General features: G+C 54.5%; 1 protein-coding gene and 1 long non-coding RNA gene across 3 annotated transcripts in view; one reads left to right on the forward strand and one right to left on the reverse strand.

Annotated features, from left to right (window-relative positions):
• GDPD5 (glycerophosphodiester phosphodiesterase domain containing 5) overlaps positions 1 to 15,954 on the reverse strand; it is an 82,621-nt gene extending 66,667 nt beyond the window's left edge. For both annotated transcript variants that reach the window (XM_036082816.2, XM_036082814.2), the window contains exon 1: positions 15,119 to 15,954. The gene's annotated coding sequence lies outside the window, so the exon portion shown is untranslated. The remainder of the gene's footprint in view (positions 1 to 15,118) is intronic.
• A 4,846-nt stretch (positions 15,955 to 20,800) lies between these two features.
• The window catches only part of LOC144379449 (uncharacterized), a 707,761-nt gene continuing 702,505 nt past the window's right edge, over positions 20,801 to 26,056 (forward strand). Inside the window, exon 1 of the long non-coding RNA XR_013442475.1 lies at positions 20,801 to 20,842. This is a non-coding gene — a long non-coding RNA (uncharacterized LOC144379449). The remainder of the gene's footprint in view (positions 20,843 to 26,056) is intronic.

A 26,056-nucleotide genomic window follows, 5' to 3' on the forward strand; every position in this document is an offset into this window, starting at 1 on the left:
GAGCAACTCAAGGTCCAGAGAGGAGGACTTGTTCAAAGTCCCACAGTGGAAGAGTCCAGCCAGTCCACAAATGGGGCACCGCCAAGTACTGGGGACATGGGGATGAATGTGACATGGTCTGGCCCTTCCAGATGCTTCCACTCAGCTGGTGTTCACACCCTCGTGATCTGCCCCAGGCAGCTTCTCCAGCCCCATCTCCAACAAACCCCCTTTCCTCCCTCTTCCTCCACCACCTTGGCTCCTTACAGCGTCCTGAAGACATACGTAACCCACCTGTTGCCACCTTTCTACCTTTGCTCAGGCTCTTATCTTCCAAGAATGCTCTTCCCAGCTGGCCAGAGCCTGCCACCCCCACAACTCCCACGATAACCTCTGTGCTTCTTTGCAGAGCCTCACTGGAGCTCCCCCACAGCCTGCCCTTGCCCCCTCCCCAGCTCGGGCTGCCAATCCCAGGGGAGGTACTCTTCCCTCCCTCCTTCCCCCTTCTGAGCCTCCCCACACTCCTGCTCTCCCTGACATCTGTGCACTCTGCCCAGGGTAAATGCTCCTGGAAGCGGCTCACTCACACCCTTCAGGACCTGGGACTAAAGCCCAGATGAAGTGAGTTTCACAACCACACCCACCACAAAGACCCCTGAAAAATGAGAAGAATTACTTATTCCTTTTAGGGCTTGTATTTGTCTTTCTTTAAAAACCCTTGATGGGTACGGGGAAATGAAATGGAAGGTTCTTAGTCAGACTCGTCTTGGCATTTCCAAATGCTGGCTCTGTGCCCGGCACAGAGTAGATGTCTGAGATACGTTCTGTGGTGGATGAAAGAATAAGAGGATCTCCACCTTGCACTTCCTCCCACTGCCCGAAACTCCACCATTATTACCAATTCCTTCCTGGGGCTAAACCATGCTCCCTGTGATCCTCTGTCGAAATGCACACACCCCCGGGCAAGAAAGATGCTCTAGCTGGAGGCCTCCTGTACAAAATGGGAAAGTAAGGGTTTGCAGATCAGCCGTTCCCAAAGTGTCCCCTTTAGGCAGTGAGTCCCAGACCCTGCTCTGTGACAAAGGACTTGCAGGCCGAAGCAAGCTTGGGAAAGGCTGGCTGCACACTGTACCACCTGTTGGGATCCCTAATTTACATCAACACGCGTTAAAAGCCCGGAGAAGTCCTGTTTCGACTGATGTGACCTAGCATTTCCCGAATTTGTACGCGCATGCGTCCTAGGACCCTGACCACCCCATGGAACTAAGGCTCCTGAGAGCACAGTTTGGGAAGTGTGGACTGGATGGTGTGCGCAGATGCACTGCAGGACGAGGTATGGGCCCTAAGGGGCGTCTGTGCCAGGGCCACACACCCTTCCTTGCACTGGCCTTTTTACAGAGGCAAGGTCTGACCTAAGCCACCACCAACAATCCTTTGTGACAGAAGCAGAAAATGAAAGTGGCATCATACAGCTTACAAGTGGAGCACAGAGGAAAAGGAACAGGTGACAGGCCAGGCGGGAGACTTGAGTTCCCACTGCAATTCTGTGCTCACCGCTGGTCACTGGACATGAGACCTCGTCTTGCTGAGCTCTGCTTTAATCATCCACAAAACGGGGCTAATGCTATTCTCAGGGCTGTTGTAAAGACTGTGTGGTAATGCACGCAGAGGCTTTGCGATGTACATCATTCTTGCCCTGCGTGGACGCTGTGGCCATGTCTGGATTGATCACAAGCCACTGCAGAAGTCCTCAATCAGGGAGGGAGGGACAGTGGGTGGATGGATGGACAGATAGATGGAATGAATCCCTAGTAAGACCCAGAATGGGTCTATTTGAATATAAATGAATGAATGAATGAATGAACGAACCAATTCCAATAAATTCAATTGTCCCACTTCTTAGTCCCCAGCTGGTAGAAGCAGTAAATCAGAAAGGACACAGACACACACGCATGCGTGCGTGTGCAAGAGAGAAGAAAGGTACTGGACTGCTGGAGGCAGGTCTGTGGGCAGCAGAATGAAGGTCAGGGTGAGAAGAGCCGGAAGCCTGCAAAAGCAGACACTCAAGCGGAGCAGGTCAGCAGCCGGGGCCGCTGGGTGCAGGGGACGGCGGGGCTCAGCACTCCCAGGGATGCAGTCCGCAGTCGGCATTCCCCAGGCCCGTCCCTGAGAGGTTAAGCCTGTCGGCATTGTGTGGGGCGGGGGGGGGGGGGGGGGGGGCGGGGCAGGAAGTGATCTATCCTTTTCACAAAGGTTTCCAACCAAAACTGTTAAAGGGTTGTTTTTAAAGGGGATAAGGGAACAGAAGGAAACTTTAGGGATACAAGCTTAGCTGCCTGCAAAAATACTTCTTATATTTGTCTACCAACTTATCAACATGTTCGTGTGTGGGACAAACATTTTTGAAGTGCCTACTGCGTGCAAGGCAAGTGCTGTTAGGTACGTGGGTGGGGGAGGGCGGACTCAGGGCCTCATCAGATAGCATCACACATTGAAGACTGGATAAATGAGGTGTGAGGTCACTTGAGGACAGAAAAGGAAGTGCTGGAGGAAAAAGCCACAGACGGGAAGTCTGGAGGACCAAGCTAAATGACCTCGTGACCTCAGGCAAGCCACCTTCCCTCCCTGAGCCTCCACCTTCCCATCTATAAAGTGGGGTGATACTAAATATCATGAAAACTACTATGTTTCCCCAGGCACTGGACCAGTGGTTACAGACCTTATCCTCTCTGGTGGGCACAGCCAGCCAGACAGCTGTTGCTATTTGTTGTGGCGAATGATTGTCCCTTTCACAGATAAACAAACTGAGCCTCAGCTGGTTACTCACCTGCTCGAGGGCAGAGAGTTGGTGGGAGCTGGAATTTAAGCCCGGGGTTTGTCAGATTCCAGAGCTCACCTTTTCCAGCCCTCCCAGAGGAGTCCCAGGCTGCCTCTCACTGATTGCCATGAGAATTCGGTGACACCATGGATATCAAAGTGTTTTAAAAGGTAAACTGTTAGGTATCCAAAGCTAACAAGAAACAAAACTTGATTCTTCCATGAAACTGAACACTGAAGTTCACAGGGGCATTCAGAACTGGCTGCAGCTCAGGACTCCTGGGCTCTTGACCCCTCTGCCTCCTCCATTCCTTGGCCAACTTCTTCCCAGGGCCCCATCCCAGACCAGAAACAGCCTTGCTCATGACCACCTGGCTCCCCTGTGCTCCACCCAGCCAAGGACTGAGAGGGCACACACATTCCAGGCGGAATCAGGGGCTCTGGGCTCCCTCACTACTCCCCACAGACAGGCTGTGGGGCCTCAGGCCAGTCTTCTCATCTCTCTGAGCCTCGGGCTCCCCCCACAACATGAGAGATTAAAGCAGACTTCATGAGGGAAAAGATATTCTCCAAGGAGGGACTCAAGAAATGTGACTGACCTTTAGTTGGGTGAGTTTAGCTGGGTAGGTAGGAGGAGATCCAGGCTTTCAAAATCCCTGGTTTGAAGAGGAGGGTGCTACCCCACCCACCAGGAATCCCCCATCTAACCTTGAACTCCCTGGCTGTTCAGGCTGGGGCCCTTGGGAGCCCTGGTCTGAGAGTGGACTCAGCCTTTATCGGCACCAGTGGGACCCTAATATGCTGGTTTCCCAGGTTGGCTGGGGCCCAGGTGGGCGGAGAGGTAGGAAAATGGTCTTTAGGTGGAGAGCTGAACCCTGGGCACAGACATCCTCACCATGGCCCAGAGAGGTTGCTAACTGGCTTCGGGCCACACAGCAAGACAGGTCAAGTGGGTACCAGGACCCAGGCCTCCTAGGCCCAGCTCAGGGCTCTCTGTACTGCCCCAGAGTCAACCCTTTTGGAACATGGATTGAGCACAGAAAGGAAGAACAGTGTGAACAGTCAAGATGATGCACCCCACTCCCCGGTGGTCAGGAGGCGCCGGCCATGGGCCACTAAGCCCCCAAGCCCCAAGGTGAAAACCAACCCCCAGCCGCTCCACCCTCTGCCTCACTCACTGCAGGTACTGACGGGGCACATTTGCAGAGAGGAAGCATTCAGTCCGCCTGAATGCAGAAGAAGGTTCCAGTTACAGCACAATGGATCTAAGTTAAACACAAGAAAGAACTTCCTGAGGCGGCATTAAAAATGGACCGAGGGAGCAGGATGAGGATGACTGTGGAGTATCCTCTAACATGGGAGGTATGATCTCATCCAGTAGGTCATTTTAGCTGTGAAACAGGCCTGCAAGGTAAGAGCTGCTGCCCTCGTGTCCTAGGTGAGTAACTGAGGCTCCGAGAGGTGGAGTGACCTGCCCCGTGTCTTCCAAGTTCTGATCAAAGGAGGCAGAGCTGGGCCTCGCGGCCAGGACAGACTCGAAAGCCCGCACACCTCCCTTCTCAGGGAGGCCTCTGAGGATCAAGGCCCTAGCACACCCACCATGGGCATCTCACCGCTCCTCCTCAGATGCCCGGGGCGAGCTGCGGCAGATGCACAGTGTTCCTGTCAGGGAGGAGGGAGCACTGGGGGGGGCCAGCTGCAAAGACAGGGCCCTGCGCCCTAGGCCTGCCCAGCCACCCCCAAGACGCCGTGCGCTGGGGGCCTCACAGGTGTCGTCCATGCCATGTACCCCAACACATCTGCCTTCTGACCATGCTTCCAGCTCCCCGCTTGGCAGGAACCCCACGTTCTCCCCAAATCCCACACCTGGGCCCCCCATCACAGGGCCCTGTAGTGCCAGCCCAGCACCCCTGCGTAGCCTGTCCCAGGCCTGCCTGCCCCCACACTCCCCTCACCTGGTCTTGAGGCTCCCTGGAGCCACCTGAGCTCCGAGTCGTATGGCCCGTTCTGGGTGTTAGGGGCCAGGACTGCCCCCTGAGCCACCAATGGCTGCCCGACTCTACAGAGAGCAGGCCACCGGAGCTCACCTGACACCAGCCTACCCATAACCTTTGCCTCACCCCGGAGATTAGACTGGCCCTGGCAAGGCCACCCTGGAAGCCACCTGCAGCCTGATTCGGGGAATGAGGCATGGACCGAGGCAGGCCCCTCGGCTCCCTGACTTCTCTGCAGCAACGGGGCGGAGGAGAAGGCGGACTCCTCCGGCCACACTCGGCACTTCGCATGGCACTGCCCCAGCCCTGTAAGTACTTACCCTATTCCACAGACAGGGAAATGGAGGGTCAGAGAGGCCAAGCCACCTGCCTGCCGTCAAAGAACCGATACGAAACTGAGCCAGGATTCAAACCCAGGTCTGCCCGAATCCAGAAGCCAAATGTTTTCCCCTCACATGACTCTCCCTTTGAGTCCCCGCTGTGCGCTCTGCTAGCTGCAGGCCCTATCCGCTGCTCCCCTTGGGCCATGCCTCCTTTCCCATCCAATCTGGCCCAGCGGAGGTCCTAGCCTACCTTTAGGACTCATTTCAAACGCCCGCTTTGCCATGAAGCCTCCCTGATTTCTCTCATTCTCCTCTGAGCTCCTGTTTTCTCCTCTGCCTCCTGCTCATGGCTACCCAGCCTGCCCGTGAGGAACAGAACTGGACTGTGTCCTGACCACTCGCCTCTACCCCGCGCCCCCCAAGGGCTCCTCCATGGCAGGGACAACCCAACACCTCTTCTGGCACAGATGGGACTCGGTGGCACAACTTGGGAACATCCAGTCCAACTGCTTTCTGTCACAGATGGGGAAACTGAGGCTTGATAGAATGAGAAGCCATTTCTCACAGGACATGATTTGCAGCCGAGGATGGCGGGGGGGGGGGGGGGGGAGTCGACAGGTGAGTGTCCACATTGTGGCCGGGCTGCATGACACTATGATAGCCTTGTCACTGGAGCGGAGTCTAGACTGAGGGCGGTGATAGTCCCCGTCCTCTCCCTAATGGTCCAGCCACACCGTGAACTCTGGGCTCCCACTGTATTATTTGTGATCACGGCAAAGGCTACCATTTCCTGGGCACTCTCTGCTCGCCAGGCACCGTCCCGGGGACTGCACGTTTACTCACTCCTCTGGTCTTCACAGCAACCCTGTGTACTCTGTTACCCCCATTTCACAGCTGAAGAAACCAAGGCATAAGAGATTAAGGGGTACACTATGTAGTTCTCCAGGCTTTTATGGTGGAGTCAGGATTTCAGGAAAGTCTGGTTTCAGAGCCTGTGTTCTACCCACGACTCCACACTGCCTAACAAAGAGGGACAGACACAGGCCGTTCAGGTGATCAGGCTAGAGAAAACTCAGAGGACCAGTGGGGGTGGAGCCGGACAGATTGGCAGACTTGGTAGGCAGGGGCCTAGGCGCCAATCTTAAAGGGGGACTAAGGCCCCTCTGGTAAGGCAGGGATGGAAAGATAGGTCCCCCCAGAGCTCCTCTCTCCGGGAGGATTGTGGCAGTTGGAATGCTTTGGTTCATCTTTGGTGTGGGGGCCGAGATCCCCTTCAGAAGGGGGATGCTCAAGAAACAACATATGATCCTTAAACTGCATCCTGAGGAGGGTGGGTCCACTGGACTCCACGGCTTTTGACCATGCAAGTGAGGAATACCTTCTGTTTGCCACTCCAGGCCCACTCCCCACACTGTGTGGGGCCGGGGAGGCTGATCCTCGTGGGCTGCACTGGGCTCCGTGCCACTTGGCTTCTGGGTAGGTTCACCCACTGGGAAGCCCCAGTGGGAGATTGGAGGAAGGAAGAGAGATAGTTGAGGCTCCCCCCCGCAAAGCCGGGTCTTCGGGGCTGCCTCCCTATACTGCGGGCCACAGCCCCGGTCCCCATCACTGGCCACTTCCTCCCCCGGCCACTTCAGCCCACTTCAGGCCTGGGCGGTAACTGCTCCAGGGGCTGTGAGCTCTGAGTGTTGCCCACTGCTTTATGGGTCTGCCACACCCCTACTTCTCGCTGAGCAGCTCACCTGGGGCTGAGACGCCCTCCCTGGCAGGGCCAGAGCCGAGGAGACCGAACCACCGTGAGCAGCCTTCTCCCTGAACAGCCCTTAGAGTCGCCTCTAAATGCACAGGGAATGAATGAGGAAAGCAGGGCAGCTATGGGGATGCCGCTACCATGACTGAGCACTAGGCCTCCACCGTGGCAGCCTGGGCCTGGCCCAGCACATGGAGCCCGCTGCAGGCAGGGGCGGGACCAGGCCAGTGAAGGGAGGACCAGGAGGCAGCGTTCGGCTCCGAAGGAGGACAAGCGAGGGCAGTCTCTGAGTGCTCACTCTACTGGAGGCACCAAGCGCTTCGTTCACTTCTCACAACAGCCCCAGAAGGATGTCCTATTTATGCATTTTCCAGAAGAGAAAATTGGTGCTCACAAAGCTGAAACGACACGCCCAGGGTCATATCGCCCGTGAGTGACAAAGACGGGGCTCAAATGCAAGTTTTTTGGCCTACAAAACCCATGCTGGTAACTACCTTGAAATAATTTCATTGAACTGGCTTCCAGCAGAGGCAGCTCACTTAAATGGGGTCAATTATTGGTGAGGGCCAGATAGATGCCTCCAATGTCTCCCCACGACCCTCCCCTAGATGGAAAAAAACAAAACAAAACAACAACAAAAAAAACCCTTCTGACATTCTTCAGTTCTCCCAGGTGGGACAGGGCCCCAAGCGGGCGGTGCAGCTGGGTGTCCAGGTCGGAAAAACAAGCAGATTCAGACAAGGCTTCATTGTTATGGAGGGCCTGGCGCTTTGGCCATTAAAACAAATCCCAGCAAAACAAAATGCTTGCTGCCTTGTCTTATCTCTTAGAGCAGGGGGGCAGGTAAGGGCTCCAAGACAGGGTGTTGATCCCTCCTCACACCTCCATCTAAGAGACCCAGCGTCAGGTGGCTGGGGCAGGAGGAGCACCACTGGGTGGGGGGGGGGGGGGGATCCAGAGTCTGACTGTGACCTTCTACTGCACACTGCTGACTCGTCAGTCAGGCACCGCGCTGGTGCTTTGTGTGTGTGGCCGCCTGCAGTCTCTATAGCCCTTCCAGAGAAAGATGATTGGTTCTCCTATTTTCAGATTGAAGATACCGAGGCTCAGAGAAGATACCAAGCAGGGAGCAGAGGAGGGTTGGAACCCAGGCTTATCAGACTGCAAAGTCTTCCCACTCCTCCATTTCTCTGGGCAGGGAGCTCCCGGGGAGAGCAGTGCCCCAAAGGAGGGCGCAGCCTGGAAGCAATGAGCTCCTGCTCATGGGGGTGTGCAGGTATCCTCCTGAGGATGCTGAAGATCGCAGGCCACAGAGGGTGGTGGCTAATTGTCAAGCCTGGGGAGCTGACATCACCTGGGAAGCTTTAAAAATTCCTAATGCCTCGGTCTTTGGCCCAGGCAGGACTTGTAAAAGTTTCCTAAATGATTCTAGTGTGCAGCAAAATTTGAGAGCCACGGGCCCAGATGCCCTCTAGAGCCTCTCCCACCCCACAAGCTCCCCGTCTGCCTCTTGAAAAAGAGAAAGGCTTTATTACTCAGAGCCCATTTTACAATAAGGGGTGAGGTCGTGTCCTCAAGGCCCCACGGCCAACCACGAGCACAGGCAGCCCCAGGGACCCCTGATTTCAGGGTGTCTCAGGGGCGAATTCCTTTAAGATACTTGAGATCCTGGCTCCTGTCAGTGGAAGAAAACCTTCTCTTTGAGCCTCTTGGGTGGGAGGGTGAGACAAATTCTTCACAGCCTTTTTTCTTTTAATAGAGTCCACTTATTTAAAAACTAAACAGCCACAGGATTAATGCTGGAAGACCGACTACCTCTACCTGTGGGTGTGCTGTGGAAGCGAGAAGATAAAACAATTCTGAGCGAGGCCTGTTTATTCTTTATAGGAGATTTGTCCCAGGCCTGGGAAGAGCTGAGACTCTCAGACAGCCCACACTTCCTCCCCACCTGTCTTCCTCGTACCCTCAAAGCAGAGTGTCACAGATGGCGAGACAGCGTGTGGTGGTGGGAAGAGGGAAGCCTGTGGGGTCCAGCAGATTTGGCTTCTGCCCAAGCTCTGTCCCAGCCAGCTCCCCTGGGACAGGAGCCTCTCCTCTCTGAGCTCATTTAATTCCCAGTCCTGACCCCACAGGGAAGTGCATGGTGCCATGGTCCTTGTGTGTGTTTGTGCACATGTGTGGTTAAATGATACGTTCACACTCAGCTCTGGGGGCACCACCTCCAGGAAGCCTTTCCTGACACCCTCCCCACCCAGCACTGGACAACCCCAGCCCCTGGGCTTCCCTGCCACATTCTGTCCCATGCTATGTTGTCATTGCTCCTGTGTCCTCCCCTCCCTCCCAGGCCATTCATTCATTCATTCCACACAGCACCTGCCCTTTCCCTGGGATTCCTTCCATAGGCCCTTCCTGATCTCTGTCAAACTCCCTGCTGGATGCTGGGGATAGAGCTAACAATAGCAGGCATCGAGTACTTGTTGTGTGCTAAGTATTTTTCTAAGTGCTTTATACTTATAGTTCATTGACTCCTCACCCCAACCTTATGCACCAGGTGCTATAATCGTCCCCATTTTACAGACAGGGACACTGTGACCCAGAGAGGTTAAATCACTTGCCCAAGTCACATGGTTAATAAGTACATGCACTCAGGCTGTGGTTTGAGCATGACTCTTAAGACCAGCCACAAACATAGATGGGACGGGCCCCACCCCAGGAGCTCACGCTTCACAACTTGGAAGTTTTGTATGTGTGCTTACTTGTTTAATGTCTGTACCCTGCCCCCCAGACCAAAATCTCCAATCAAACTACATTTTGGATGCGCATGTGTGAGGCTGAGAGAGACAGACAGAGAGACTGGAAACAGACCAAATGAACACTGGTTCCCTTTAAGAAAGGACTCACTCTCTGCCCAGCGTCTGCTACCTGTAGGACCCAGGTGGCCCCTCCCAACTGGGCCCCTGCTGCTGCGAACGCCTGAGAAGAACCAGGTCCCTGGCCATCCCGGTGCCGCCCCCTGTCCTGAACTTAGCTCTGGGCCCTCCATGTCTGACAGCTGCCTGTCCACGGGGAAGGCACGGGAACCCCAGCTCTCTGACACAGACTTTTCCCCAGATAGTAAAGTGTTCTCCTCTGGGAAGTCCTTCTGCCCCCCGCCCCCCGGCACACCCTCCCTCTGGCATCACTGGCTGGACTCTTCAATCCGCTTCTTTCCGAGTCACTCCCTCATGGGGCTACTGAGGGGACAGGGGAGTGGACTCAGGCTGACCGAGCAGCCCCCGTGTGCCAGGCCTGGCTGGGCCCCTCCCTTCTGTCGTCTCATTTAGCAGCCCCCCCAACAGTTATTATCAGCCCCGTTTTACAGGGAAGGGACCAGGGGTACAGAGGTTCAGCAGCGCGCCCAAGGTGCCGCTTGAACTGCCTCCCCTGACTAGGGGGTCGCTACTTTGTGCCAGGCGCTCAGTCAGGAGGGGAGAACCGGAGTGGCAGGGAATCTAGTTCTGACAGGCTGGCAAGGGAAACAGACCTACACAGCCCCCCTCCGCAGACCACAGTCCGTGAGTGAGGGCTGTGGATCTGCAGAGAAGGAGGCTCAGATTCTGCCTGCTTGGGAGGAGTCGTGGAAGCTTCTAGGAGGAGGCATCTTCGGGTGTGGCTAGAAGCCTCACTGCTCTACTCCCGTGACCACCACAACAGGAAGAAGGGCAAGCCTTGGCCGCCAAAGTGCTGGTGCCCAGTGAGTACTTGTCACCACCTTGGAGGCCGCGAAGGAAGGAGAAGGAGCTGCCCGGCCAGCTGCCCCGCCGATGACCCCACTGTGGCCCTGCCAACCTGGCCTGGCCCCACCGGCTCCCAATCACAGGGTCTTGTCTGGCCGGCTAATGACCGTGCTGCCCGCAGCCCAGGCCGCCGCCCTCCTTCAGGGGAGGCAGCAGCTAACCACAGAGCCTGCTGGCCCCGACAGTGGCCAGGCCAAAAATCACAGCTGCCCGTCACACCACATCCTCTGGCCCGGATTGCTGTCATCTCCTCCTCTACCTTCCAGAGTCACAGAGGACACTGCAGAAGGCTGCAGCTCTGGGGGCTCAGACACCACCCCACTCACCACAGACATGGGCAAACAGGACCACAGAGGGGGCCTGATTCACCCCTAGTCACACAGCCGGGGCCTGGACACCTGGTCCTTCCCTAGCCTTGAGAAGAAGACTCATTTCCAGCCGTTTTACATGCGAAGTATGCTCTCGAGGTACTCGGGTAAAGTTGAGTAGACAGGACATCTATTCAGTGGCAGATAGGAGCTTGTCTAGCTGTGTGACCTTGAACAAGACAATGTACCTCTCTGAGCCCAGTTTCTGGGTGATAACATTGCTACCTCCCAGAGTTGTGAATGAGAGGGTCTATATAGTGCTTAGCACAGGGGCGCCTGGGTGGCTCGGTCGGTTAAGCGTCTGCCTTTGGCTCAGGTCCTGGGATCGAGTCCTGCATCAGTCTCCCCACTCAGCAGGAAGCCTGCTTCTCCCTCTGCCTGCCACTCCCCCTGCCTGTGCTCTCTCTTGTGCTCTCTGACAAATAAAATCTTTATAAAGTGCTTAGCACAGTAGCTCATAGTGAGTACTCAAGGGCATTAGCTACTGTTAATATCATCAGCATAGTGTTATGAGTATGGAGATATTCTACTGACTGTAAAATGTGATGCAAGGGTAGGTATTATTTATTACTATTCCCGTGGAGTGTTAAAAATTCAGAGATGTGACCAGAGGGTTAGATAATCCAGGGATGTTTCTGGGGGAAATTATGACCCAAGTTGGGCCTAGAGAGACAGTGAGGTGAGCAAAGCAGCAGCAAAGGGATAGCAATGGGGCTCCACGGGATAGGGCTAGGTGATGACAGGACAGGTGATGAGCAGTAGGCCAGAGGTCCATGCAGTGGCTGTGCTGGGCAAGGCCCTGAATGCACAACAAAGGGGCCTGGTCTTCATCTTGCAAGCAAGATGGAAATGGGGACTCCATAACGCTTTCTGAAATGTGAATTCCATCTGACGTTCAAGGCCCTGGCCACCCACCCCTCTTCTCCACACCCCTCGCTGAGCCCACAAACCCCACTATGACTACCCCAGAGTTCTCCCCGCCCCTCTGCTTACTACACCATCTCATCTCCCCTGCTGCTAGCCCACCCCACGTTTCATGTTCACAGTGAAGCACCCTTTCACCAAGCACCCATCATGCCATGTGCTTTACATATATGACGCATAACTAAACTTACTTTACAGAGAAGGAAACAGGTCTGGCAGGGTCAGTGTCTTGCTCACCATCTCACACAGGAAGTGGCGTAGCCAGGATTCCACCTTGAACCGATGTCGGGACCCCTACTCTCTATAGCAAGTTGCCTCTTGTCCCAGCCCAGACACCCTCCTCCTTGATGAAGCCTTCTGGGTTACTCCAGTCCTCAAGGGCCTCTCCCTGCCAGCCTCCACCACCCATTTGGAATCAGAGGCCCGCAGCTTGATCCTAGCTCATCTGGCTTGGTTTCCATTGTTTCCTGTGGGTCTACCTTGCCCCCACCCCCAACAGGAAAAGAGCCAGGGTTGATAACAGGTCACTTTTTTCCTGTCTTGTCCCCCTCCCCCCATATCCAAGACTTCTTATACCACTGATAGGACCCACCCACCTGCTCTGGTGGGGTTCAGAAGCTCAGCTGAGCACAGAGCAATTTCCCCCGAGCCTGCCTCCCAGCTCATGAGGGGAGCCATAAATTATTCACTGCACCTTTGTGCCTAGGGAGGCCAGACAATGGGCCACAGAGGGAATGAGCACTAGCTCCCCCCAACCCCAGAAGCCAACAGCCCTGGGGTGAGGGGGTCAGAATCTAGAGTCCCTTACCAGGGTCCCCAACAGATTCTAGAGGGCTGTGGAACAGGGAAGCAGCCAGGCGAGCGTGACCCAGGAGTCCCAGCTGAGCAAACCCAAGTCTGTGAGCCTGCAACCGAGCTTTCTAATCTAAGGCAAGCCTGAGAATTTCCTGGTCAAAACTCAAGCTTCCTTCCTTTATAGGGAAGGAAATAGGTATTTGGCCAAGCACTATATATTTATATCTCATTTCATCCTCATAACAACCTTGTAAAGGAGAAATTCTAATTTACAGAGAAGCCGGGGCTCTGAGGAGTGAAGTGCTCTGCCCAGCACCACATGGTGAGTGGGAAGCAGAGCAGATTCACGCCCACCTGGTCTGTCTGACTTCACGCGGTCTGTCTGCGCTGTTTAGCCCACCCAGTTGGGAGCTAGTCGCCCCACTGCCTTTTCCATCTGGGTAACTTCCAGAGCACCTGGCATGAGTCGACTAAGTTTCTGAAGCAAACTCAAAGACCCTGGGCACGTGGCTTCATCGCTCTGCGCCTCAGTTTCCCACACGTGGTAGCCATTGGTAACAAGCCCATTCTTGGCAGACACGAAAATCTCTAGAGCGCTTGACAGTTTGCCAGGTGTGATGGCCCATTATCTGAGCAGGTAATACACAGCCTGCCTTGACCCCATTTTCCAGGTGAGGCTCGGAGCCATGGATGCATCGGAGAGGTCCCACGTGCCTCCCCAACCCTCATTCTGCCTCACTCCAGGTTCCAGGTTCTTTCCACCACACGATGAAATGAGATCACAGGTGTGGAATTATCTCACCAAAGAGGAGCTTTGTTTAGATGCAGGGATTATTATGAGAATTTGAATCCTCACCGATGGGAGTGGGGGGAATCCCAAGCCCCTCAGTTACCTTCTCTTCTGGTGCCCCCAACCCCTCCAGCCCCTGCAACTGAGCTTCCAGCCTTCAGCTGACCTCTCCACCTTCCTCTACCTCCCAGGGGCTTTCCAAGGTGGTTCCCCTAGACTCCAGGAAGCTGGGCACAGCAGGGATTAACTAGTCCCAGCCAAGGCCACGGGGCTCAGACCAAGGCCACGTCCCCTCCCCCTCCCGACTCAGAACAAGAACCCACAGAGTTCATGCCAACCTATCTTTCACAACACCCCTCTTTTTGCACAGCCCCGGGGGGGGGGGGGCAACAGAAGGAGCCCCTGCCTGGGAATCCAGACTTATGGGACTGTGCCCCCAGACCTGCAGCCCCAGCCTTGAGACCTTGAGCAAGCCCCTCCCCTCCGGGGCCAGAGGTGTCTGGCAGGTTCCCCTGCCCAGGAGAAGCTGAGGTCGGACCTTCAGTCTGGGCCAAAGGCAATAGGGCTGCTGGCTTGCCTTGGGCCCCAGCAACAACCACACGGACTCTCAAAGCAGCCTCAGAAGTGGTCACTGTGACCTCACATCAGGGGTGGGAAAACCCCAGCCACCCACCCAGAAGATGCTAACTGGGAGTAGATACGTTGAAGGATGTTTGGGAAGGTTTTCGAAAGCATACTTCTGGCTCAACCACTTACCTACTTTAGGCCCCAGGGCAATTGGCACCCCCCACCCCCCAGCCTCCCATGTCCCATGGATAATGTGAAGGATGGGAGCTGGTGAGTGCTGAGAGGCCTCACCTCCCCAGCTCTGATGGGCTCTGACTTGGGGACCTCTAGAGTGAGTTTTCCCAACATGTAAGCAGCAACTCAGGATGCCATGGTGTCTTAGGGACCCTAGAGACTGGCACACGGGCAAGGGGCCAAGGCTCCCTGGTCTCTGGCCCACAAGGAGGGAAGCTGTGGAACTGGGAAGCTTCTCACTTCTGCCCTCAACTCTGGGTCACCTTTCCTGGGACGTGACTTGGCCATGGAGTGGGAGGGAAGGAGGCCAGAGGAAGCCACCTCCTGGGCCTCAGGGATCAGCTCTGGATGCCCCAGTGGCCCCACCTTGACCCCTCCCCATCGCCTCCTGCCTGGCGGCTATCCACTTCCTTTCTCTCTCCCTTCCCTGCTTCTTTCCCTCTCCACCCTAACAACCCTCCGACCCATTCTCATCCCCAGAGTTAAAGAGCAGGATCACTCAACCCCGCTGAGCCTCAGCTTCCCCATCTGTAAGAGCCCATAGCAATACACAACACCTTTTTATCTCACGGAGTTGTAGTGAGCGGTACGTGAGGGACCATTTGCGCAAGGGTGGGGCGCGGAGCCGCACACAATGGGCGCTCAATAAGTGCCGGTTTTCTCCCTTCCCCCGCCCTTTCCCGCGCCCTCTCCTACCCAGCTCCAGCCCCAGCTAGTGACCCGTACACGCCCGCGGCTGGCCCCGGCGCTGCCCCGCTGGGGTCGAAGGCCGCCCTTGCCCGGCATCCGGGGCTCTCTCACCTGCAGCTCCCGGCTCTCGCCGGCCGCCGGGCCAGGGGGGGAGCCCTGTGCTCCCTTCTTCGGGGCAAGCTCTGAGCCCCTCGCCTGAGGCGGCAGAAAAGGTGGCAGCTTCGGCTCGCAGCACCAGCTCGGTCCGGCTCAGTCCGACTGCCCAGCCCGCCTGGGACTCCTCACGGGGCGCTGGACCCGGGCCGGGGCTTCCTGGGCGTTCGCACGGTCCCAAGTCCGAAACACCCGGCGAAGGCAGCTGAGGGTTCAGGTCTCGGGAGCCCGAGGCTGGGGGCTTCTGGGCTCGTTTGCACTCAGTCGGGGGGCTGTTGGGCACCTGCCTTAAGCCGGGTCTCAGGCGGAGGGCTCCGACACACACTGTAGAAAGGCTGGGAACAAGCCCGCAACCATGGACCCGTATGGTGGGCCAGGAGCGTCCCGCCCGGGTGCACTGGATCGGGTCGGGGGCTCAGGGCGTCCCCGCCACAACGCCCGGGATCGCGGGGCTGGGAGCGTCCCGGCGCAGAACCCCTGGCTGGGACAGGCGGGGCAGGGCAAGGCGCTGGCGAGGACGCTCGCAGCCGCGGCGGCCGGAGCCCGGCGGGAAAGTCTTCCCAGGTCCGGACTCGGCTCGCTCTGCAAAATGGGGCGGACTTCGGCGCGGCGGCTGACTCTGGAGCTCCGGGCCGCGGCTCCACTTCCTCCTCTTCCCCCCCGGCTCGCCCGCGGCTCGCTCAGCCCCGCGCGGCAGCCGCTGCCACCCCCGCTGCTGTCATCCCCGCTGCCCACCCCCACAGGAGCTGCAGCCCGAGCCGGAGCCGAGCCCAGCCGAGGCAGCGCCGCCCAGCGCCCGAGCGCCCGCCGGCGCGGCCCCGTCCGAAAGGGGCGGGGTCAGCCGACGCCCCGCCCTCGCCCGGGCCACGGGCAGGGGGCGGGTACGCCCCAGATCCCCTCCTTCGACCCCGCGAGTCGGGCAGCAGGAGCCAATGGGAGAGCGGGAAAAGAGCGGCGCTCTGCGGAACGTGTACTCTAGCCCGGGGAGGGCGGGGCAGACAGGGAAGAGGTTGCGGCTGGGGAGAGGACAATGGAGGGGTGGGGGTTTGTAAAGAGTGGAACAGGGTACAGGGTTACCTGGGGACCCGGATGGTGGGAGAGGCTATGACGGCTGGTTTGTGTGGGATGGGGGCGTGAGAGCTGCCGTGTGTTGGGGAGTGGGGAGTCAGGAGGTAAGAACGGGCTGGGGTAGAAAAAGAAGCAGGATGGAGGTGAGGTGGGGTTATTCGTGGGTAGTGGAGTCTCCAAGGGATAGGGGAGCTCTCCGGGGTAGTGGGACAGCGCCCTCGCAGTACTCTCCCCACCCCCCACCCCCAGCTTCTAGGGCTCAGCGCGCAGAGGTGAACGTTGGAAGCTGTGAAATACTCAGATTTCAGGAAGCGGTGAAAAACAAGTTTTTGAAAATAAAGAGCGGATCTTCACTTTCTTTCTTTTTTAAGAGAAGATCTTTTTTCAACATTTCCTCCTTCCCAGCACCCATCCGCGGGAGAGTCAATGTCAGTTTTTAGAAATACGAAGTCAAAAGCAGTGTGTGAAGATAACACACATATACACACACACACACACACACACACACGCTCTTCTTGACGTATCTGCCGTCTGCTCCAGCCCTTCCCCTCCCTTCTCCCCTCCCCTTCCCTCCCCCAGCGCCCTGGGGCAGGAGCTGTGTCTGATTATCTCCAAGAGTCCCCAGCCGACTGCACAGGGCAGGGCACAGGGCAGGCGTTGGAGATTTTTGATGTATGAATGAATGAGTGTTGATGTGCCGCTGGGGCCATGTGAAAGCCACTAATTGGTCTGGGGAGCAAAGGAATGGAGGCTGCACAGTACAGCTTTTCTGTAAGCCTTACATCAACCTTACACAGTAGGTACCCCATTTCACTGAGGAGGACACCAAAGCACAGGGAGGCCAAGTGATGTTCCCAAGACCATATGCCAGGCACAGGATTCTACCCACTCATCACTATCACTTTCTAGGGCAGAGCTGTGTGGCTTTGACCCAGTTACTTGACCTCTCTGAGCCTCTGGTTCCTCATCTGTAAAAGGGATATAAAGATGCTGCTACTTGGCAGGGACTGGGCAGGCACCAGACTTCAAAAGGTGGAGGGAAAGGTATTCCTAGCAGAGGAGACAGCATATGCAAAGGCAGGAGTCACTCCTGGGGATCCCTGGCCTATTCTGGAGGATTAGGAGAGGCTTCCAGGAGGGAGTAACAGGCAGGCACAGGCCAGAAGTAGGGGTTAGCTAGGTTGGGGGGGGGGACCTCAGGAAATGGACAGTGCTCTGGGCAGAGAAGCCAGCCTGGGCAATACCCTGGAGGTGAGGGAGAGCATTCCTTCATTGAAGAACCCAGAGTTCAGGGTGACTAGAGTTCCCAGGGAAGGAAGAGCAGACCTGATGGGAAGACAAGAGTCTGGTGGGGCCAGACAGGAGGGAGTTCAGACTTTCTTATAAGGGCCAAGAACTCTCTTGGGGTCTCGCTCATGATCCCCAACCCAGCAGGGTTATTCTGAGGCCCCAGCCCGGACTCACTGGTTGTCAGAGGGGTGCCCGGGAAGTTTTTAAGCCAGGCATTGATATGGGAAAGACTTTGTAGGGAAACCAGGTAGCACGAAAACACTTAAAGCCCACAGGAGACAAACGCTCTGGGGCCTACACAGTGAAGGGTTGGAGTCCTCAATGAGGTCTGGGCCCAGAGGCTCTGCCTCATCCCCTCTTGAGAGTGCACCAGCCTTAGAGTCTAGTTGGAAGAACAAGGAAGAGGGTGAGCTGGAGGCAGAAGTCCAGGCTCAGGGGAGGGAGCACCCTCTCTTAGCCAAGTCCAGGGGTTGGGGTGGGGAGTTTGGTCCCAGGAAGCTCACACTGGTGGCTGTGGCAGGACTGGGAGGAGGCTATTTTGCTAAGAAAACTTTGACTTCTTCCTCTGCTCGGAATCTTCTGTGGCTCCCAGTTGCCAGCATGATCAAGTCCTAAATCCCTAGTCTGGTGTTAGAAGCCTCCATTATTGCTCTCTGCCAACCTCACCAGCCTCATCTCCCAATCACTTCCCTCTCCCGTTCTACTAAACTTCTCTCAGCTCTGTGCACAAGCAGGTTGCAATCTGTCCCTTCCATGGGGTTGCTCTTACTGTTCTCCTTGCCTGGGACCCCATATTCCTTTTCTCTCCTGAGTAATTTCTACTTCCCTGCTGGACTGAAGAGAAGGAACTTTAGGGCAAATGCCCATCTGCCCTCTTTCCTGCCATATCCTTAGAGCCTGCCACACAGTGGGTACTCAGGAAGTAACTGTTGAATGAATGTCCCATCTCTCAAATCAAGTGTCTCCTTGCTGAGAAGCCTTCCTGAACTCCCCCCCAGGGAGTCTGCCTTTGGTATGAGATCTCTTGGCTGGAAGGCATGGTAATTACGTGTTTCATGTCTAGTTGGCCCCACTGGGCTGGGAGCACCTCCGTGGCAGCGTGCCCCCACCCACCAGCAGCCAGCAGAGTGCGGAGCAGGCCCCTGGAAGACCTCAACACTGGGGAATGAATGAGGCTCTCAGAGCTTGCTCTCTGGCCGCCCCTGCTGGGAGAGCTTCCTAGGCGGGTCAGAGGAGCAGAATGCCAGAATGAAAAGGAGGCTTTCAGAACAGCCCCACCATCACTGCTGAGGCCCAGGAGAAGAGTGCCCAAGGTCACCAGGAGGTGACCAGCAAACAGTTCTCCGACACCCACATTCGCCCTCTGGCTACCCTCCCAGGGGGAGGAAGTCTCCTGAGCTGGGAGAATCGGGCCTTTTTGCCACTGGAGAGACCCACAAAGCGAGACAGATTCATGGTCATGGCAGCTTGTCTGGGAGGGTGATGGAGGGCTCGGAGGCGGGCTCTGAACCTGGGCGTCTGGGACTGACAGAAGAGGCTCAGCCTCGTGCCCAGCGCTACCCGAGCCCCCCGTCCCCCTTACAGCCTTCTGACCAGAGGAGGTAGCCACGGCCCTGTTGCACCGCTCCTTTGTATTCTCATCGCAAAGATTCACTTTTATGCCTACATTTGTAGTAGGAATCTTGTATTCTTTTTCTTAAATAGGGCCACCAAATTGTATATGACTTCACACCCCATGAGCTCCGCTTCCCACAGATCCTTTTGGCGCACCCACCAGGTGCAGACGCTGTGGTGGGGCGGGGGCGGGGAAGGAGCGCCACGGGGCCTCAGGCAGACGCCCCACCACCCTCCTGCTGGTGGGGCTGGGAGGCTCAGCTGAACTCACAATACAGGCCGATTTCCGACCTCTCTGCCTCTGGCAGCCTGGACTCCTTGGCCATGGAATTTCCTCCGTCCTTCAAGGCCCCTCCGAGAAGCCTGCCCGACTCCCTCAGTGGGAAGCACAGCGTCGTCCACTGAAGCAGGTGAGGTTGGGCGCCTGGGCAGGAAGAGCATCCAAACCCTGGCTGGCCTTCAAGGATGGGGGGACTGGGGAAGAGTGTGTGCTGAGTGGGGAGTGGATGGGGTGCAGGAGTGGCAACAGAGTCACTTACCCACACTGGAGGCAACGCAGGATGTAGGGCACTTGGGATGTGACGCTGGGGCTGGCCCAGTCACCTCCCCTCTCTCTGCCTCAGTGTCCTCGTGAGTAAGATGGAGATGAAAATGGCAGCCCCTCGAAGCCCATGCGGACTAAAGCGCTCAGTCAGCGAGGCCCGAGGTAGCATGGAGTTGGCTGGGGGGGGGGGGCCGGGGGGGAGACACATCGGTCCCATAGTACCCAGGCGGAAAGGTCAAGAGAGCCCATGGCTGGAGAGGTAGACGGGGAGACCTGTCCCTCAGGTCTTTGTCACAGAGTTTGGCTTCTGTGCTGCCAGCAGAGGGGCGTGTTGGGAGGGTTCAAGCAGGGGACTGCGTCAGCTTGGCTTCTCAGAGCTCGCCCTGGTGGCTCTTCGGAGAAGACTGAGGCAGGGAGAGCAGCTGGGGCCTCTTCTGAGAGTCCAGATGACAAGGAGAGATGAGGGTCTGAGCTGGGGTGGGTGTGGAGGGGTTACGAACATTTAGGGGGAAAGAAGCAAGCACTGACTGTGTCTATGGGGGATAAGGGAGATAGAGAATTTGTGGGGTTTTGCCCTATCTTTGGGGTAAGAGGGGACCAGCCCCAGGGAGGGAATGTGGTTCACAAGGATGCAGCAGGAAACCCCACAGGGGATGGAGCCCAGGACAGAGTCAGAGAAAAACTGATCAGAGAAGGGGAGAAGGGGGCAGGCCAGGAGCATCAGGACTGAATCATCAGGGTCAGCAGCTGGGGACTGAGGGTGGTTCCCGGGAGAGGTGAAGGCAGGAGCAATGGTGCACGTGGACACGGTGTGGGCGGCCTTTTCCAGGGTCGCTGGCAAAGGGGGCACACTTGGGTGGCAGCTGGGCAGGAGGCAGAGGTGGAGGCTTTGGGTTTTTGTTTTTTGGAGGAGGACCTAAAGCCTAAAGCCATGTGAAGGAGAGGGGGTAGCAGTGTGCTAGAGAGACAGGGCACTGACCAGAGACTGAGGAGAGACAGCACTTCCCGCTTCCAGGTGGTGGGGGGCCGAGAGCCGGGCCAGGGCAGGTGAGGAAGATCAGGCCTGAAGGCCTCAGTGAAGTAGGATCCCAGGCAGGAGGCTGGGAGGCGTGGCCGTGGAAAGCGGGGGGGGGGGGGGGGGGGGGGGGGGGGGGAGGGAGACAGAGGTGAGAGCCATAAATCCGTGCTGGCCTCTTTCATATGGTGGACGGATTGGGGATGGCTCCGGGAAATGTCTCTGTCGAGTAAATAAAAACTTATACCTGGCCTGCTTCTCCTTCTATTGGATCCCTGGCTCCAGTCTTGAAAGGATGGGAAGCTTCAGGGTCCTCTCTGACCCCAGATCCTGTGGGCCCCCTCCCTTCCACCAGGCCTTGGCACTGGGCGGTGGGAATAACAGCGATCATTATGACTTTACTTGGCTCACAAGAGGGGGGATCTTGGCTCCCCTATTGTCGACTGCTTAATCACTGGACCATGAACTCCACGTTGGATTTCTTCTGTGTCTTCAGCAGCACACGGGGGCTCGGGTCACACCCAAAAGGCGCTTAATAGCTTTAAAGAAAGGCAAAGGGTAACATTATCAGACTGCCTCTGCTGCCCCCTGCTGTCTGATATGGGTTGGTGCAGAATAACAGAACACTAGTTCAAAGCGCTAACCCTAGAGCTCTCGCTCTCAAATTTGTGGATCTCGGGACACTGTTTCACACCTAAAAATTATTGAGGACTCCACAGAACTTCTGTTTACGTGGTTTATATTGGTATTTCCAGTATTGTAAATTAAAACAGACATTTAAAAATATTTACGTCATTAACTTAAAATAACAATCGTATTAAATTTTAACATTTTTATGAAAAACATATTTTCCTAAACAACAACAACAAAAAAACTAGTGAGAAGAGTGGCATTGTTTCATAGGTTTACCCATTTCTTTAATGCTTGGCTTAATAGAAGACAGCCGGATTCTCCTCTGTTTCAGCGTTCAGTCGGACACAATATATTGTTTTTGTTTGAAGCTTACAAAGAAAATACAGACTTATACTGATTCGTAGCTAGAAAAGATTTTAGCTAGAAGCTAAAAAAGAATTATTTTCAAATAATTGTGGATATTCTCCTTTGATACTAGCCAAAATTCTACAAATTTCTTGACAGTTAGTTGCTATTAGAATTTGAAATCATATCAATGAAATTTTCTTCCTCAGTTATGGTAATATCCATTAGTCTCTTTTGCATTTTTTTAAGCAAGCTCTCCACCCAACGTGGGGCTCAAACTCATGACCCCAAGATCAAGAGTCCCATGCTCTACTAGCTGAGCCAGCCAGGTGCCCTTCTTTTGCTCTTTGAATGTATCTTTTACCCATGCATGATTTTGTAACAGCATGCATTGGCCGTTATGGGGAAAAAAAAAAAGTTCACCAAGTTATCTTTCAAATACTGATAAATTTTAGCATATAATATTAAAAAATCAAATTCATTAATATCGCTACAGATCTCATCAGAGAAATCTTTACATATTGAGAAGCTGTCAGGCTTACACTGGTGAACACAAGTTTTCCAAAATTCTAATTTTCACTTGAAAGCTTGAATTTTATCATTAGCAGCAAATACCATCAGTCTACCTTGAAATGACAGGCTCACTTATTCGTTTTTGAGAAAATGCCTGCCAGATACTCAAGTCTGCGTAACTTATTCGTTTTTGAGAAAATGCCTGCCAGATACTCAAGTCTGAGTAACTATAATTTGCCTGTCAATTTTTCTTCCAAGTAAAAATGGTGTTCCATGAAAAAAGTGGCTGGTTTAGCTCACAATTCATATAATTCAAAAAACACAAACGCTTTTCCTGGAGACAGCCATGATGCTTCTGTCTCCAGCAGAAGTGCTTTATGATACTTCCCGTTTTGCCACACAGAATATTAAAAAGGGGGGCGCCTGGGTGGCTCAGATGGTTAAGCGTCTGCCTTCAGTTCAGGTCATGATCCCAGAGTCCTGGGATCAAGCCCCGCATCAGTGGGGAGCCTGCTTCTCCCTCTCCCTCTGCCATTCCCTCTGCTTGTGCTCTCTGGCTCTCTATCTCTCTGTCAAATAAATAAATAAAATCTTTTTTTAAAAAAAAGAATATTAAAAAGGTGTACATTCAAGGGTCACTATATAATGAATTGAATACATTTTATTGTTTCATCAATAAAATAATGTTACTGCTTTCTTGAGCGGTGTTGGCAGTGTTTTATTGCGAGGGCATGGCAGCAAAGAATATGGCTATTTCTAGGACAGTGTGGCGCTCTGATGGGTATGGGGGCACCCGTGGTTGAACTACCCTTGTTTTGCCCCATCTGTGCAACATCACCCCCGTGAAAAAGGCAAAGGATGCCTTAGGATCATTATGAAAGGAGTTTGGACCCTCTGCTCTGGAGTGTGTATTGTGTACTAGGCACTGGTCCAAGCATTTTATTTTTAAAAAAAAAAAAATTGTGCTAAAATATACATAACATAAAATTTATGTTTTCACTGTTTGTCAGTGTCCAGTTCGGTGGCATGAAGTCTGTTCACAGTGTTGTGCAACCATCACGGCCATCCGTCTCCAGAACTTTCCTCGTCAGTACCCGTTGAACAATGACACCCTATTCCCTCATCCCCCCAGCCCCTGCCAACCACCATTCTACTTTCTGTCTTTATGAATTTGACTACTTTAGTTACCTCATGTAAGTGGAACCATACAGACATCACTTAGCATGATGTCTTCAAGGCTCATCCATGTTGTAGCATGTGTCAGAATGTCCTTCCTTTTGAGGGCCGAATAATATTCCATTTTATGTATTTTCTCCATTCATCCATTGCGTCCACCTTTTGGCTGCTGTGCATGATGCTGCTATGAACATGGCAATAAAAGTATCCCCCAACCAACCAACACCACAGGAAAGGGGATACTAACTGTGGCTTCCTATAATGACTCAATTCAAGGAAACTTTGCGGAGCACCCAGACCACACCAGACCTGAGGCTGGCACAGGAGCACACAGAATGGAACCAGGCCCCATCTTCTGCCCTGGAGGAGTGTCCGGTTTAGTGGGTGGAGACAGATATGCCACATCATAGTAAGAACTTTACCAAAGAAAAGTTCATAAACTCAAAATGCCACAGTCTGCTTCCCACAGAGTTCTCTTCTGATTCAGTTTTTGTAACTGAACAAGTTTCAGCACAAAGGGGAATTCAGTGGAAGGATATGGGGGAGTCCCCCAACCTCGAAGGGCAAGGGTGCAGTCAGGCCTCAGGATGAGGCAAAAACAGTGCCATCAAACAGGTCCCAAATTAATATTATGGTCCATCCCCCCAAAGAGAAACTGAGTTTTCTATCTCGGTCCTAGGCCCAAAATTCTTGGAAAGAAGGCATGTGGCCTAGATTGACTATGTCCTCATTCCTCATCATGGAGGTTGAGAGCAAAGGACTGTGGTATCTATGTTTGCAAATGTGGACGGAGGGGGCAGAGGCAATTCTCGGAAACAAGGTGCTTGGCAGACCATCTGCCCAATTTGTCCCATACTGATCAGCACACAAACGTGTGTTTTGTTCTGTCACAATGATGTTTGTTGATAATATTTTGAACTTTTCTTGTTTTACTAAACAATTCTATATGCATAGCATTGATAAGATTCACACACTGTGACTTCTAATGTGACCTTTTGTGGTATGACTTCTCTTACCTTGGTGCATTGGTCAGCTACTGCTAGGATAAAGCCACATAACAAACAACTAAAAATCTGAGTGGCTTATAAGCAATATTCCTCTGTCCTGCTCACAGTCTGCATGTAGGCTGGGATGGCAGGGAAGGCTTCAGGCTGTCTTTCAGGCTCAGGTCTGCTCCACGTGCCTCTCACTCTGGGATCACTGGCCACCCAGAGCATGCTTTCCTCAAGGTGGGTGACAGAAACTCCCAGGGTGCGAGTGGAAACACGTGATGCCTCTTAAGGCCTGGGATCAGAACAATCACCCAGTCTCTTCTGGCCACATTCCACTGGCCAAAGCAAGTCACATGACCAAGCCAATCTCAACAGAGCAAGGAGGTACCCTCTACCCTCAGTGGACCATGGCAACGGTCGAAGGAAGAATGGAGAACAAATGATATGGTTTGCTACACTTGGTCTTGGTTTCTTCAACTGTAAACATCTAAGTTTGCAGATGGTCCATCAGTCTTCTGGGTGCTATTGTCCCCGGCCAAGAGATCCCATGCTTCCTTCCACTCCACGCCGTAGGCTCTCTTGAAGGGAGATCTGAGTGGCCAGCTTCCGTGAACTGATTGAGGCTTGAAGTCAGAAGGAAGTTAGGAGAAGCTCAGCTCAGCAGCTGGCACGCTTGACATATGAGGAAACCGAGACTTGGTGAGGGGAAGTGCTTTGCCCAAAGCCACCCAGCCGAGAAACCAGCATGCAAACCCGGGTAGCTCTGGTGCCCGCATCTGGCTGCCTTGAAGTCTCCGCTGGGCTTAGCGGAGAGTTGGGCAGAGAGTGGCCAGGTTGGACTCGGGCAGGGCTCAGGTGTCCCCTCCTCACAGGAGTCTTTCATGGGTAGGCTTTCCTCTGGGCTGCCACGGGCTTCCCTCTGGGGGTTCCCTCTGTCCTCTCATTTACCACCTGCCTCTGTGACTGTCAGCTTGCATGTCTGCTTCTACCAGGCCACATACCCCCCAGCCCCCAGATGGGACCTGGTACATCTTGGTCCTCACAACAATGCTCATTGTTGCCCCCATTCTAGTGCCCTCTCTGGCAGCCCAGCCCTCCTGAGCAGGGAAAGCAATTCCTTCACGTGCTCATTGCTCCTTGCCTTTCTTCCTTCTTTCAGTACATTCATACTGAGTGATTACTTTGTGCTCAGCATTGTTCTAATGCTGGGGGTACAGCAGGGAAAGTTCTCTGCCACCATGAAATTTACTTTCTAGTGGAGGGAGGTAGACAATAAGCAAGGAAAAAAAAAAGAATGGGATATCTGACGAGATATGTGCTATGGAGAAAAGAAAGAAAACCATAGTCAGAGGAGAACATGGAAGGTCAGCAGGGGAGTTATCATCTTGAATGGAGTGGTCAGGGAAGGTGGCATTTGAGTAAAAAGACCTGAAGCAGAACACAGGTGCAAAGGCCCTGAGGTAGGGCACACCTAGGATGTTCAAGCCAGGAGGCCAATGTGGCTTGAAAGAAGGGGGTGATGGAAGGGCTGGGGCGGGGTGGGGAGGGAAAAGGTGGGTCCTCGAGGTGACAGAGCTCAGAGCATGGAGGGCTTAGAGCCTACGGTAAGGAGTTTAACTCTCTCCCAGTTGAACTGGGAAGGCACCACAGAGTTCAAAGCAGGAGGGCGTCAGCGTTTGCCTCATGAGTTAAATAGACCAAGGCGA

This window comes from Halichoerus grypus, chromosome 11 (genome assembly GCF_964656455.1).
Source record: "Halichoerus grypus chromosome 11, mHalGry1.hap1.1, whole genome shotgun sequence".
In the NCBI taxonomy this organism is placed as follows: Eukaryota; Metazoa; Chordata; class Mammalia; order Carnivora; family Phocidae; genus Halichoerus; species Halichoerus grypus.